We start from the raw sequence: 15,845 nt of genomic DNA on the forward strand, positions 1-15,845 counted from the left end.
GTGGCTTCTTTGTATTTGTTGTCTATATGTAAGTTTTTATCTTGGCATAACAGAAAATTTAGTCTCAGACTTACACAGATTGTAAAAGATGATGACGCAAATTATGCATTTAAGGGTTAATTGTATTAACTGTCAAAAGTAGAGACTTAAATCTAGATAGTTCAATGAAAATAATAAAACATTACTTAGGCCAGACTCTTTATTAGAAATTACAATTTCCAGGCACTGTTCTTCACTGTAGCTTAATTGTAGAGAAAGTTCAAAAACCTTATTAGGAAGTCATTTACATTGATCATTTTGGACCAGTGATTATTTACCACCTGATTGCTTTGTTTACTCATTACTGTGCCCTTTGTAAAAGTCAGTAACTAAATTCTAATTCCTTTTTTTTTTCTGGGGCAATTCTAGTTGCTGTGGTTCCAATGGGATAGACTAATCAAAAGTTGGGAAAAGGTAGTTGGGACCCGGGGGAATTTGAAACATCAACATAATTTTTAATAAAATGGGAAGTTGAATTAATGATGGTTTTGACCTTGAAAATGGGATGTAAGGATATAAGCGATGAATATCTGACAATTATTCCAATTTGCAACAGGAATTCATACAGTTTTTTTTCCCGGCAGAATACGAGAATTATACAGTAAAAATCAACAAGAATTTTAAAATGAGAATGTAGGAATCAAAGCAAAACCATGCTAAATGACTACAGATGGATTAGCATCTAAGTCATTAGTTTCTGTGGTTTTTTCGTAGATTGGGATGGCAAACTGCCTTCTGCAGTCGTGTTATGGCTACTACTGCAATTAAGAAATGGAAAATGAGTTTCTGAGATCCAGCGAAGTCTGGTCTCATCAGCATCAGAACCATGTAAGGAAAGCAAAAGCAAAGCACAGACCTCAGCGGCTGGCAAAGGAGAAGGGCCAGCAAGACTGGGTAAAAAGACTGAGAAGTGGAGCAGCTGAATCTTGCAAATAAATCAGCCTTAGGAAAATTGCAGCCCGAGACATCTGTCGTGGGTGAATGGGCAGCAGTGTAGCTGGCTTTATAAAACTGAACTAGGAGTTTTTGAGACCCCTTATTGTTGTGGGCAAAGAAAAATGAATGTTTCTATTTTGTGAAATGACTTGGGAATTTAGAAAAATAAGTGTTTTCTTGAAGTACAGTTGACTGCTGAACAACACGGGTTTAAACTGCACGGGTCCACTTATTCGTAGATTTTTTTCAGGACGTATATTGGGAAACTTTTTAGAGATTTGTGGCAATTTGAACATTTTCTTTTTTCTAGCTTACTTTATTGTAAGAATATGGTGTATAATGTGTACAACATACAAAATATGTATTTTGTGTTTTTTTTGTTTCTTTTTGTAATCAACTCTTTATGTTATAGTAAGACTACTTTTTTCTGCTTCAAGAAGAAGAAGAAGGGAAGGTATGATGGTGGGAATGTCTCATACCCGACTTTCAACTTCCTCATTTGCAAAGTGGGAGTAATAGAAGAACTTTATAGAGTACTTGGAAGAATTAAATTAAGTAGTGCATGTAAAGTGCTTGCCATAGTACATGGCACATAGTATGTAGTAGTTTTTATTATTGTATGTAAGATTTGTGATGTATGTGAATCAGAGATTCAAGAAAATGCCTGCCTCAAGTTGCTTATGTGCTAATTATAAACCTAGTGCAGAGAAATAAAATGCTAGAGGACTCCAGGACAGAGATGATGACTGCCCACGTGTACAAAGTCTTTTCAGTTATATCTTTGGGTCATCACTTGATGCCATTGATGTGGGCAATGTCACCCTATTTTGCTAGTCAAGGAAACTAGGACTCAGATTTAGTGAAATGTCCAATATCAGAAGCTATAATCAGCAAAGCGAGGTAGAACTTGAGACAAGGATATTTAATTCTAAGTCTAATAGAATTTACAGCCTCATCTACTTCTCATAGCTGGGTGTGATTTCCTTTTACATTGCAAGGGCCCCTTCTGATTTGGAGGTGTGAAGATGTGATGCTACCTATTCTGTTTGTCTGATATGCTTATTAAATCAGCCAGGTTAGGGAAAAGGGCCCACATTTCCTGGCTCCTGAGAAACGGCTATAGTGTGTTCACTCCCAGCCTCTGTGAAAGGGCTGCAGTGTACTATTGTCCTAAGAATAAGGAATTCTCCTTTCTTTTCCAAGAGACATTAGTAAAGGAGAAATATACATGTATTAATTATAAATCTTCTAAACAAAAATGACCAGTTGTCTGGAAGCAGTTTGTTCTGATTGATCAAAACTATAAACACAAAGCGTCCCTAAGAAGTGTCATTTAAGGGATTAGAACTACTTCCACAGATAGTCATGCTTGATATTAGTGGTGAATCATTCCAGAAATATCCAGTGCTTAAAATGGGAGGAAGTGGGAGATACTAGTGTGTTCTTTTTGGCAACTTAAAACAGCTGGTTCTCTACTGAGAAAGTCTCTGCCTTAACTCTTGCCATCTTTTTTCCTGGAAAGGTAAGTGGAGGGGATTTTGAGATGTGCGCCCAGGTCCCTCTTCCAGATTGAGGAATTTACTCAGCCATCGGCTGCCCGCAGGCGACTAAAGCCACCTTCTTATGCTCATGACAGACGTAGCATCCCATGACAGATCTGTACCAGGTATAAAGAAACAACTCTGAAGAGCTGTTCTAGCCTCACAGCCCCCTGAGCCTGCTGTAGTCTTCTTCCTTGAGAAGGTATCTCAGCCTCGTTTCCTTCATTTCCTTACCTCCCAGTTACCACTCCCCAGGAAGCTTCCTGAATGCTCATCTCTGACTTACACCTGTTGCATGAAATCCAACCTGCAAAGGTGGGGAGTTGAGGATGCTCATTCTCACTGTTGTAGGGTGGCAATCACACAGGGGGTGTAAATGCTAATAAGCTTAGTAGTAATTGTGAGTTGTAGAGTCCTAAAGAGAGTCTGCAGACTTTGGAAGTTATTTAGACCAATGTTCCTAAACTTGAGATGTATATCAGAATCTCTTGAAGAGTTTTTTTTTTAAAATTTGAATTTCCAGACACTCTTGATCATAATCTTTATGGGTAGGGACTAGGATTAAAAAAATAGTAATTTTAATGAAGCTAGTCTATAGATCAGCACTTGAAAATGACTAAAAAAAAAAGAAGATAAAAAATTGTAATCTCAGATGCCTATGCCCTAATTTTTCCTGTACGTATTTTTAATGACTGAAGAATATGAATGCATGTAGAATAGGGCTGGATAAATGGAATGAGAATAAACCTTCCATCTACATAGAGGTTAATGATTACTGTTCTGTGGAGGTAGAAATGTGTAATAGCCCATGGGACATTTAAGCAAACCTGACCGGGCCCTCTAATGAGACCAACACAGGGAGAAATTCCTACCAGAGTTGACTCCACAAAAAAGTATGCTGCAGGAAGTAATAGTAGTGGGTTTTCCGTCATTTGAGGCTACTGAAGCAGAACATGACCTATTGCTCCTGCAGTGGGGATTTCTGCACAGGAAGTAAGTTTGACTAGATCGCCTGGAAGAATCTATGATGCAACAGGTAGATGATGAATTTATATCTTCAGAGAAGACAGTGGACAATTTCAGTGGGATCCCTGAAGTGACACGTGAGAGCATTTAGCTATGCTTCAGCAAATCAGTTTTGGATTAGGGTATGATCCACTTTTGCTGGGTGTCTAGTCAAAAATGAGTAAATGCTGTGGTATTTTTTCCTTGTCTGAAAACCAAAGAAATACCCTCCCTTACCCCACCCCACAAAAAACTGCCTGTCAATTTCCAATGGAAGAGATACTGCAGAAAGGGTCTGTCTGAGAGTGTGTATGTGTGTGTGTGAGATACAGCGTGAGTGGTCTTTCTCCCACCCTTTGTCCTGTGCTAGTCAAACAATCAGATTCCTCTGGGACTCTAATTGGGAGAGCAGAACTATTTTTCTTAATGAAATTCACTCTTTTTGCTCCAGAGATGAGCTCGGAACAAAAATGAGGTTATATTGTCCTGTAGAACAACTCAATGTGGGTGACAGAGGGATTGGTTTCATATACTTAATAGAATCTTTTTATGAATGGCATTCCTTAATGAATTTTTTATAGAAGACACAGTGTTTTCATTTACTAGCAACAGAAGAGAGAATTGCTTCATAAACATTTTAATAGAGAATTTACATACTGAAAGTTGTGCTGCCTCAAGTGATTGTTCTGTGGATGGTTCCAGAAAGCAGATGGCAGATCAGTATGTGACCTCGAAGTATCGTCCTTAGAATTCCAATGATCAGAATGTTGTGAGTGGCCATGTAAGCCTATATAAATTTTTTCTTGTTTCAAAAAAAGAAACCATTTGGGGATGAGTATATTATCAGGGTACTTTTTGAAGGCAAATATTCAGTCATTTTGATTTGAGCTTAGTGACCAGGAATTAAAAAGTATAAAAGTGATGAAACAACGATGAAACAATAATTCTGGTATTGATGTCATTCTCATTATCTAGATGTGTGATCAACAAATCTTTGTTCCCTGAGTACTGGAATTTCCTCATTTCTAAAATACTGGAGTAGATGATCCTCAGGGACATGTTTGGTTGTAAAATAGAAGCTTATATTATCTAAGTATTTAGTTTAAGATTTATCAGCAAACCTGTTTTTTGGGTTCTACTAAATGTAGATGAAAAGCTGTAACACCTGAGACAACTATAACTGTATTGGTATATTAATTATATTTCAATTAAAAATAAATAAATAAAACTACAAAAATAAAAATAAAAAGAGAAGCCATAGAATCATGCTCTTAAGCACTACAGGTAATAATGAAGTTGTAGAGTTACTCTGAGGATTAAAATGAAATAATGTACTTAAAGTAAGGAGTACAGTGCCTAGTCACAACATAGGAAATGTACAATAAATGTTATTTTTTATTGTCTTACAAATTATATGGCCTTGACAAACTTTCCCCCAAAATATCTGTATTATTTAGGCTTGTTAGTCTTAGTGACAATGAACTTATGTGTTTTATAGGTATAAATCAAGATTCTTAAGTGGATGTTTCAATTTTTTTGGTAGTTATAAGCAATGTAAAATTATAGTTAAGATCCCCATTTTTCAAGGCCTTATTTGAAGTTTGGCGGAACTTCTCTGGTCAGGGCTAAGATGTATGAGCATTTATGTGAAAATGTATAATGTTTTTAAAAAATGTTTTTCCATTATAAACTTAGGATATAGGGAAAATTTGACTATCATAACATAACTGTTACCATTTTCGTATGCTTCTTAAATCATTTATTCCATTGTGATTTCTTAAAATTGAAGCATAGTTAATATACAGTATTATATTGGCTTCAAGTATACAATGAAGTGATTTACATTATTTACATTATTAAATTATTTGCAGTTATTTACATTATTAAATGCTCACCCCAACTACTATAGTTACTATCTGTCAACATAGAAAGATGCAGTATTATTGACAATACTCTCTATGCTGTACTTCTATTCCTCTTACTAATTTATATTATGATTGGTATTTTGTGACTCTTTATCCCCTTCACCTATTTCACCCACCCACTGCCACCCCTCCACCATAGTAACCACCAGTCCTTCCTAGTGTTTGTGAGTCTGTTTCTGTTTTGTTTGTTTATTTTAGATTTCACCCTTAAGTGAAGTCATATAGTATTTGTCTTTCTTTGCCTGGCTTATTTCACTGAGCATAATGCCCTCTGGGTCCATCCACGTTGTCGCCAAAGGCATGATTTCTTTCTTTTTTATGGCTGAATAATATTCCATTGTGCATATGTACCTCATCTTCTTTATTCATTCATCTATCAATGGACATTTCGGTTGCTTCCATGTTTTGGCTATTGTTAGTGATACAGCAATAAACATAGGGGCACATATATCTTTTCAAATCAGTGATTTTATTTTCTTAAGGTAAATTCTCAAACTAGAATTGTTGGGTCATATGGTATTTCTATTTTTAGTTTTTGGAGGAACCTCCATACTGCTTTCCACAGTGGTTGGACCAATTTATATTCCACCAGCAGTGTAGAGTGTTCCCTTTTCTCCACATCCTCACCAATATTTGTTATCTCTTGACTTTGGACTGGTGTGAGGTGATATCTCATTGTGGTTTTGATCTGCATTTCCCTGATGACCAGTGATGTGGAGCATCTTTTCATCTGTCTGTTGGCCATCTGTATGTCTTCTTTGGAAAAATGTCTATTAGGTCCTCTGCTCGTTTTTAAATTGGATTATTTGGATTTTTTGGTGTTGAGTTCTGTGAGTTCTTTATATATTTTGGATATTTACCCCTTATTGGATATATCATTCGCAAATTATTCTCCCATATGGTAGGTTGCCTTTTTGTTTCATTGCTGGTTTTCTTTGCTGTATAGAGCTTTTTAATTTGATGTAATCCCACTTGTTTATTTTTGTTTCCCTTGCCTGGGGAGACATATCCAGAAAAAATTACTCATGCTGATGTTCAGGAGATACCTGCCTATGTTTTCTTCTGAGCTTTATGGTTTCTTATATTTAGATCTTTAATCCATTTTGAGTTTACTTTTGTGTATGGAGTTAGAAAGTAATCCAGTTTTATTCTCTTGAATGTAACTGTCTAGTTTTCCCAGCACCATTTATTGAAGAAACTGTCTTTTCCCCATTTTATATTCTTGCCTCCTTTGTCATATATTAAATGACTCTATATGTGTGGTTTTATTTCTGAGATCTTTATTCTGTTCCATTGATTTATGTGTCTATTCTTGTGCCGGTAGCGTACTGTTTTAATCACTGTAGCTTTGTAGTATAGCTTGAAGTCAGGGCATGTGATACCCCCAACTTTGTTCTTTCTCAAGATTACTTTGACTATTTGGGGTCTTTTGTGGTTCCATATGAATTTGAGGATTCTTTGCTCTAGTTCAGTGAAAAATGCCATTGCTATTTTGACAGGGATTGTGTTGAATCTGTAAATTGCTTTGGGCAAGATGGCTAGTTTGACAATATTAATGCTTCCTATCCATGAGCTTTGAATAGCTTTCTATTTGTGTCTTCAATCCCTTCAGGGGATTTTTCACTTACTTGGTTAGGTTTATTCCTAGATCTTCTATTCTTTTTGATGCAATGGTAGGTAAATGGCATCATTTTTCTGTTTTCTCTTTCTGCTAGTTTGTTATTAGTATATAAAAATGCAACAGATTTCTGTATATTGACTTTGTATCCTGTAGCTTTACTGAATCCAGTTATTCTAATAGTTTTTTGGTTTTTTTTTTTTACATATAATATCATGTCATCTGCAAGTAGTGCTGGTTTTATTTATTCCTCACCAATTTGGATGTCTTTTATTTCTTTTTATTATCTGATTGCCATGGCTAGGACTTCTAGTACTATGTTAAATAAAAGTGATGAGAGTGGGCATCCTTGTTCTGTTCTTATTTGTAGAGGGAAACCTTTCAGCTTTTTACTATTTAGTATGATATCAGCTGACATTTTGTCATATATGGCCTTTCTTATGTCAGGTATGTTCCTCTGTACCTACTTTGTTGAGAAGTTTTAACATGAATGGATGTTGAATTTTATCAAGTGCTTTTTTCACCCTCTATTGAGATGATCTTGTGGTTTTCACCTTTCTTTTTGTTAGTGTGGTGTATCACATTGGTTGATTTATGAATGTTGTACCATCCTTGCATCCCTGGGATAAATCCCACTTAGACATGATGGATGATCCTTTGATTGTATTTTTGAATTCAGTTTGCTAATATTTTGTTGAGGATTTTTGAATCTGTGTTCATCAGGGATATTGGTTTGTAAGTTTCATTTTTTGTAGAGTTTTTGTTTGGTTTTGGTATTAGAGTGGTGCTGGCCTACTAGAATCAATTTGGAAGTATTCCCTCTACTTCTATTCTTTGGAATAATTAAAGAAGGATGAGTATTCACTCTTCTTTAATTATTTGTTAGAATTCACCTGTGAAGCCATATGGTCCTGAATTTTTAGTTGCTGAGAGTTTTTTGATTACCAATTCAATTTTGTTACTAATTATCATGTGTTCACATTTTCTGTTTCTTCCAGGGTTAGTCTTGAAAGATTGTATGCTTCTAGGAATTTGTCAATTTCTTCTAGGTTGTCCAATTTACTGGCATATAATTTTTCATAGAATTCTCTCATAATCTTTGAATTTCTATAGAGGCAGTTGTGACTTCTCCCTTTCCTTCTCTGATTTAGTTTGTGCCCTCTTTCTTTTTTTCTTGATAAGTCAGGCTAAGGGTTGTTTTTTGCTTTGTTGTTTTCTTATTCTCTTTCTGTGATTCTTATTGTATCCCTCCTTCTACGAACTTCGGGCTCTTAAAATTCTTTTCCTACTTCCTTTATTTGTAAAGTTAGATTGCTTATTTAGGATTATTCTTGTTTCTTGAAGTAAGCCTATATTGTTATCAAGTTCCCTCTTAGAACTGCTTTTGCCTCATCCCACACATTTTGAACCATTGTGTTTCTGTTTACATTTGTCTCCATGTACTGTTTGATTTTCTCGATTTGTCCATTGATCCATTGATTATTTGGAAGCATGTTGTGTTCCATGTGTTTGTGTTTTTTTTCTTATTTTCCTCATGCAGTTAATCTAGTTTAATACCATTGTGGTCTGAGTTTTTTTCTTGTTATTTTTATTTTTAAATTTTTGTCTGTTATAGGCTATAGATTTGTGGTTACCATAAGGTTCATATATAGCTTCCTTAATATATAACAGTCTATATTAAGTTGTTGGTTGCTAGATTTTGAAAGCATTCTAAAAGTACCACTTTTCTCTTCTCTCCTCTATGTATAAACTGTCATAATCTACATCTTTTTATGTGTCACTTGACTAATTTTATGTATAGTTGATTTTACTACTTTTTTTTTGAACTTCATACTTTGGAAGTGATTGGCATTCTACATTTACTGCAGTTTTATTTTCACTGATCTATTTATCAAAGTATATTTAGATATATAAAAATATTTAGACTTAAGAACATTTGCATCTAAAGAAGTCCCTTTAACATATCCTGTAAGGCCAGTTTAGTCATGGTAATCCTTTTACCTTTATCTGGAAAACTTTAATTCTCTCCTTCAGCTTTGAATGATAGCCTTGCTGGGTACAGTATTCTTGGTTATAGATATTTCCCTTTAAATAGTTTGAATATTTCATGCCACTCCCTTCTGGCCTTTAAGTTTCTGCTGAGAAATCTGCTGATAGCCTTATGGAGTTTCCCTTATAGGCAACTGTCTGCCTTTCTCTTGCTGCTTTTAAGATTCTCTTTTTATCTTTAATCTTTGCCACCTTCAGTTACTATCTGTCTTAGTGTTATGCTCCTTGAGTTCATCGTGTTAGGTGCTCTCAGAATGTTTGCAGGACTTGGATGTCTATTCCTTCCCCAGACTGGGGAATTTTTCAGCCATTATTTCTTTAAATAGACTTTCTACCCCTTTCTTGCTCTCTTCTTCTGGAACCTCTTTTTTGCAAATATTGTTTCATTTGGCATTGTCACAAAGCTCTGTTAACATATTCTCACTTTTAGAAATTCTTCTTTCTTTGTTTCTCAGCTTGGTTACTCTGTGCTTCTGTATCTTCCATCCCACTGATCTGTACTTCTATATCCTGAAACCTACTCTTCATTCCTTCTATTGTATATCTTGTTACAGTTATTGTATTCTTCAGCTCCTAATAGCTCTTTTAAATTTCCTATTTCTCTTTTGAAATTCTCTTTGAGCTTCTGAGTTGATTTCCCTATCTCAGTGTGTATCTTTATGACCATTACTTTGAATTCCTTATACAGAAGATTGCTTATCTCCATTTCATTTAGCCCCTTTTCTGGTGTCTTATCTTGTTCTTTTGTTTGAAATATATTCCTCTGTCTCCTCATTTTGTCTGAGTGTCTGTGTTTCTCCCATTGTATTAGATAAATCATCTATGTCTCCTGGTCTTTAAAGAATGGCTTTAGGTAGTAGGTATCCTGTGGTGCCCAGAAGCTCAAACCCTGGTATTTGGTTGTGGTTGAGTTGTGGCTGCTGTTGGAGGGCTGTGGACAGGGCCTGCCTTTCTGCTTCTCTGCCAGTAATTGCAGATCTCCACAGCTAGACTCTGCATTCCCTTTGTGTGACATGAGGAGCTTCTACTGGGAGTTACTGTGGGTGGATCCACCCTCTTTCTCTTCATTGGCAGTGGAGGGCTGCTGCTGGAGTGAGTGTGTTGGGTGGGGTGGATACTCGGGAATGCCAGCGCTGAGCTAGCCAGGCAGGTGGAGAGTTTCAGAGCTTGCTCCCACGAGAGTCTGGGCAGCTGGATGAGGGAGGACAGGGACACTGGCATCCATCTGCCCTTTCTCTTCCGGAAAGAGCTCCCTCCAACCCCTCCCCCTCTGGCACACTTCCCACTGCTGGCATATCTTTCAAACAGTCGCCTCTGTGATGGATCTCAGAGGGACTGACAGTGCGCTGGTCCTCTGCAAGCAGCAGGTGTCTTGGCCCCACACAGTGCTCTGGCTCTCTCTGGGGTCCATCCCTATTAATCCTCAAATCCCAGTGCCATGATTCTTCCTGGAGCAGATCTTCAGGGCCTGATGTGCCAGATACCCGAGTATTTATCTCTTCCCCACTACATTTCTCTCACTTCTGTTTGTGGGCTGAGCTGGGCGAAGGGTTTGGGCCCAGATGGACCAGAGCTTTGTCCCTTTGTCCTTCTCAGTGTGGTCTTCTCTTCTTCAACAGGTGGTCTGTTCTGAAGTTTTCAGTTCATTTTCAGAGATAGTTGTACTTGATGTAGTTGCTTCCAAGGTGTGTATGTGTGAGGAGGTATCACAACTCTTTTCCCACCATCTTCCCCTTGTCACTGAATTTGAATTTATTTCTACTATCTTATTTTAGTCTTTTATTTAGTCTGCTTTCTTTATTCTCTGTTCTTATATACTTTTGGATTGTTTTTTATGCTAATACTCCTACCCCCAATAAGGATATATATACTTTATTCTAATAATTTTGTAATTACCCTCTTCTTGGACAATATAAAGACTTAGCATGCTCAAATTTTGATCAGTATTTTGGTTCTATCTTAATTATGCCATTCCATTAAATATTGTTATTAATTTATATAGTTTTGAGATTCATCTCATGTTTACCATTTTCTTTTGGTTGCTGGCATATTTTGCATATTAGCCCATCCGGAAGAAGTCACTTCCCTTTTTTCATGAAATATTTACTTTACATATTCTTCTAGTGATGGCTGTTGGTAATAAACTCTGAGTATTTGTTCTTTTGTAAATTCCTTTATTTCAACTTTATTCTTGGAAGATAGTGTTGGTGAGAATCTATTTGAAAATTTCTTTCTAGTATTTTGAAGATATTCCACAATTCTTCTAGCTTCTATTGTTACTTTTGAGAGATGAGTCACCAGTCTGTCATTCTGTTGTAGGAAATCTGTTTTGTTTTGCCTGGTGGGTTGTAAGGTGGTCTTTTTTCTTTAATTTTACAACAGTGTATCTGAGTATGTATGTCTTTTGATTTATCCTCCTTTGGTTTGTTGCCTCTTGACTCTGAGGATTTACATAGCTTTTTACTTAAAAAAATAAATTCTGGAAAATGATCAGCTCTTGTCTATTCAAATATTGCTTTTCCTGATCTCTGTAGTTTCTTTTGAAACTGTAATTATTTCATGTTATACAACCTACCTCTTCAAACCTTATTTTTCATCTCATGGTTTCTCTGTGACCCATTCTGCGTGTTTCCTTATCCAATTTTCTTGGTTTCTTAATCTTTCTTTTTTCACATTTTTCTATGAGAAATTCTTTTGAAAAATTTCTTCAAAAATATTTTTCATTTTTTCTAATTGTCTCTTTGGCTTTGTTATTTATATATTTAAATCAACATTAAGTTTCTAATTTCAATTATAATTTCATTTTTAGAAGTTCTATTTGGTCAGTCTTCAAATCTTCCTTGTAAGTTTTTTGATAATTTCCTGTTTCCTAATTTATGCTCTTAGTGCACTATTTCTTATTTATATTATTTTAATACACAAATATATTATTAATCATATTCTTTTTTTTTTTGTAGATAATTATTTTTTATTGAAGGGTAGTTGACACACAGTATTACATTACATTACTTTCAGGTGTACAACATAGTGATTCAACATTTATATACATGATAATTCTAGGTACCAGCTATCACCATACGAAGTTGTTACAATATTTTGACTATATTCCTTATGCTATACATTATATCCCGGTTACTTATTTATTTTACCATTGGAAGTGTGTACTTTTTTTTTTGTTTGTGAGGGCATCTCTCATATTTATTGATCAAATGGTTGTTAACAACAATAAAATTCTGTATAGGGGAGTCAATGCAAAATGCACAGTCATTAATCCACCCCAAGTCTAATTTTCATCAGTCTCCAATTTTCTGAGGCATAACAAACAAGTTCTTACATGGAGAACAAATTCTTACATAGTGAATAAGTTACATAGTGAACAGTACAAGGGCAGTCATCACAGAAACTTTCGGTTTTGCTCATGCATTATGAACTATAAACAGTCAGTTCAAATATGAATACTCATTTGATTTTTATACTTGATTTATATGTGGATACCACATTTCTCTCTTTATTATTATTATTTTTAATAAAATGCTGAAGTGGTAGGTAGAGACAAGATAAAGGTAGAAAACATAGTTTAGTGTTGTAAGAGAGCAAATGTAGATGATCAGGTGTGTGCCTGTAGACTATGTGTTAATCCAAGCTAGACAAGGGCAATAAAACATCCACGTATGCAGAAGATTTCTCTCAGAACAGGGGGGGTGAGGTTCTAAGCCTCACTTCTGTTGATCCCAATTTCTCACCTGATGACCCCTCTGCAACTGTGCCTGTCTTAGGTTGTTCCTCCCTTGAGGAATCTTACCCGTCTCTGGCTAACCAGTCATCTTCCGGGGCCATACAGGGAAATGTAAAGTTGGTAAGTGAGAGAGAAGCCTTATTGTTTGAAATGGTTAGCTTTTTATTTCTTTGCATATTTATGCCCTGTAGCTTCTATGCCCAGCATTTGTCTTGAGGTATCTTTACCACTTGGAAGAATTATGACACTCGGTAAATTTGATATGAAGCATGAATTCTATTTAAGGGTTGTAATTAGGAAGGAAGAAGAAAAGCTATAGAAGTAGCAGGCGGCAGAAAACCTGGGAAGATTGATTATTTCTTTGACATATCTTCGTGTAGAGTAACTTCAGCATGTATAGGTTTTAAGCTACTACTTAAATTGCGCACACACATTAACATAATAGGAGTATAGTTACATAACCAAAGCACACCTGTAATTAACAGCCATCTCCAGTGAAACCAAGAAAAGCAGTTAGGCACCTTGGCATTTGTGAAAACTTATCTATGATATGGTGGATATTGTCCAACTGAACTTGAACAGTCTGAGAGAAATCAGACAAATTAAAACAACCCATTCCTGGGGAATGTTCACATCCCTTATGTTCTTTTAACAGTAAATAGTCTGTAGTTGTAAGATTTTGGAGTACTACAATTTGCACTTCTCCTAATTCTTGGTTGAGTTCCAACAGTATAGATCCACTCAAATTTGTTGTTTTACTGTATGCACAGGCCAGCTTAGATATCTCCTTCCTCATTCCCATGGCAAGTCCAGGAACTGGTGGGATGAGTGCATCTACACCTGTAGCAGTGCGTGGATCTTTGTTGGGGTTTTTGATGATCATCTTCTGGCATGAGTCTTCCCGAGAGTGCTGATGTTGGAAGTTCTTTTTCATGTCGCATCTTAGTTCATTTTTGGGGTAGCCCAATTAGGCTTTGATCCTCTGTATAAACACAAACAGACCCTTTGCCTACACTTTTATACGCCCTTTATACCCTTGTGTAGAACTCATTGGAGGTTACCACACAGGAAGTGCCTTTTTTTTTTTTTTTGGTATCACTAATCTACACTTACATGATGAATATTATGTTTACTAGGCTCTCCCCTATACCAGGTCCCCCCTATAAACCCCTTTACAGTCACTGTCCATCAGCATAGCAAAATGTTGTAGAATCCCTACTTGCCTTCTCTGTATTGTACAGCCCTCCCCTTTCTCCCACCCCCCCCATGCATACTAATCTTAATACCCCCCTACTTCTCTCCCCCCTATCCCTCCCTACCCACCCATCCTCCCCAGTCTCTTTCTCTTTGGTACCTGTTAGTCCATTCTTGAGTTCTGTGATTCTGCTGCTGTTTTGTTCCTTCAGTTTTTCCTTTGTTCTTATATTACACAGATAAGTTAAATCATTTGGTATTTCTCTTTCTCCGCTTGGCTTGTTTCACTGAGCATAATACCCTCCAGCTCCATCCATGTTGCTGTAAATGGTTGGATTTGCCCTTTTCTTATGGCTGAGTAGTATTCCATTGTGTATATGTACCACATCTTCTTTATCCATTCATCTATCGATGGACATTTAGGTTGCTTCCAATTCTTGGCTATTGTAAATAGTGCTGCAATCAACATAGGGGTGCATCTGTCTTTCTCATACTTGATTGCTGCATTCTTAGGGTAAATTCCTAGGAGTGGAATTCCTGGGTCAAATGGTAGGTCTGTTTTGAGCATTTTGATGTACCTCCATACTGCTTTCCACAATGGTTGAACTAACTTACATTCCCACCAGCAGTGTAGGAGGGTTCCCCTTTCTCCACAGCCTCACCAACATTTGTTGTTCTCTGCCTTTTGGATGTCAGCCATCCTTACTGGTGTGAGGTGATACCTCATTGTAGTTTTAATTTGCATTTCTCTGATAATTAGCGATGTGGAGCATCTTTTCATGTGTCTGTTGGCCATCTGTATTTCTTTTTTGGAGAACTGTCTGTTCAGTTCCTCTGCCCATTTTTTAATTGAGTTATTTGTTTTTGTTTGTTGAGGCGTGTGAGCTCTTTATATATTCTGGACGTCAAGCCTTTATTGGATGTGTCATTTTCAAATATATTCTCCCATACTGTAGGGTTCCTTTTTGTTCTATTGATGGTGTCTTTTGCTGTACAGAAGCTTTTCAGCTTAATATAGTCCCACTTCTTCATTTTTGCTGTTGTTTTCCTTGCCCGGGGAGATATGTTCAAGAAGAGGTCACTCATGTTTATGTCTAAGAGGTTTGTGCCTATGTTTTCTTCCAAGAGTTTAATGTTTTCATGACTTACATTCAGGTCTTTGATCCATTTTGAGTTTACTTTTGTATATGGGGTTAGACAATGGTCCAGTTTCATTCTCCTACATGTAGCTGTCCAGTTTTGCCAGCACCATCTGTTGAAGAGACTGTCATTTCGCCATTGTATGTCCATGGCTCCTTTATCAAATATTAATTGACCATATATGGCTGGGTTAATGTCTGGATTCTCTAGTCTGTTCCATTGGTCTGTGGCTCTGCTCTTGTGCCAGTACCAAATTGTCTTGATTACTATGGCTTTATAGTAGAGCTTGAAGTTGGGGAGTGAGATCCCCCCTACTTTATTCTTCTTTCTCAGGATTGCTTTGGCTATTCGGGGTCTTTGGTGTTTCCATATTAATTTTTGAATTATTTGTTCCAGTTCATTGAAGAATGTTGCTGGTAGTTTCATAGGGATTGCATCAAATCTGTATATTGTTTTGGGCAGGATGGCCATTTTGACGATATTAATTCTTCCTAGCCACGAGCATGGGATGAGTTTCCATCTGTTAGTGTCCCCTTTAATTTCTCTTAAGAGTGACTTGTAGTTATCAGAGTATAAGTCTTTCACTTCCTTGGTTATGTTTATTTCTAGGTATTTTATTTTTTTTGATGCAATTGTGAATGGAGTTGTTTTCCTGATTTCTC

The sequence above is a fragment of the Manis pentadactyla genome, chromosome 14 (assembly GCF_030020395.1).
Source record: "Manis pentadactyla isolate mManPen7 chromosome 14, mManPen7.hap1, whole genome shotgun sequence".
In the NCBI taxonomy this organism is placed as follows: domain Eukaryota; kingdom Metazoa; phylum Chordata; class Mammalia; order Pholidota; family Manidae; genus Manis; species Manis pentadactyla.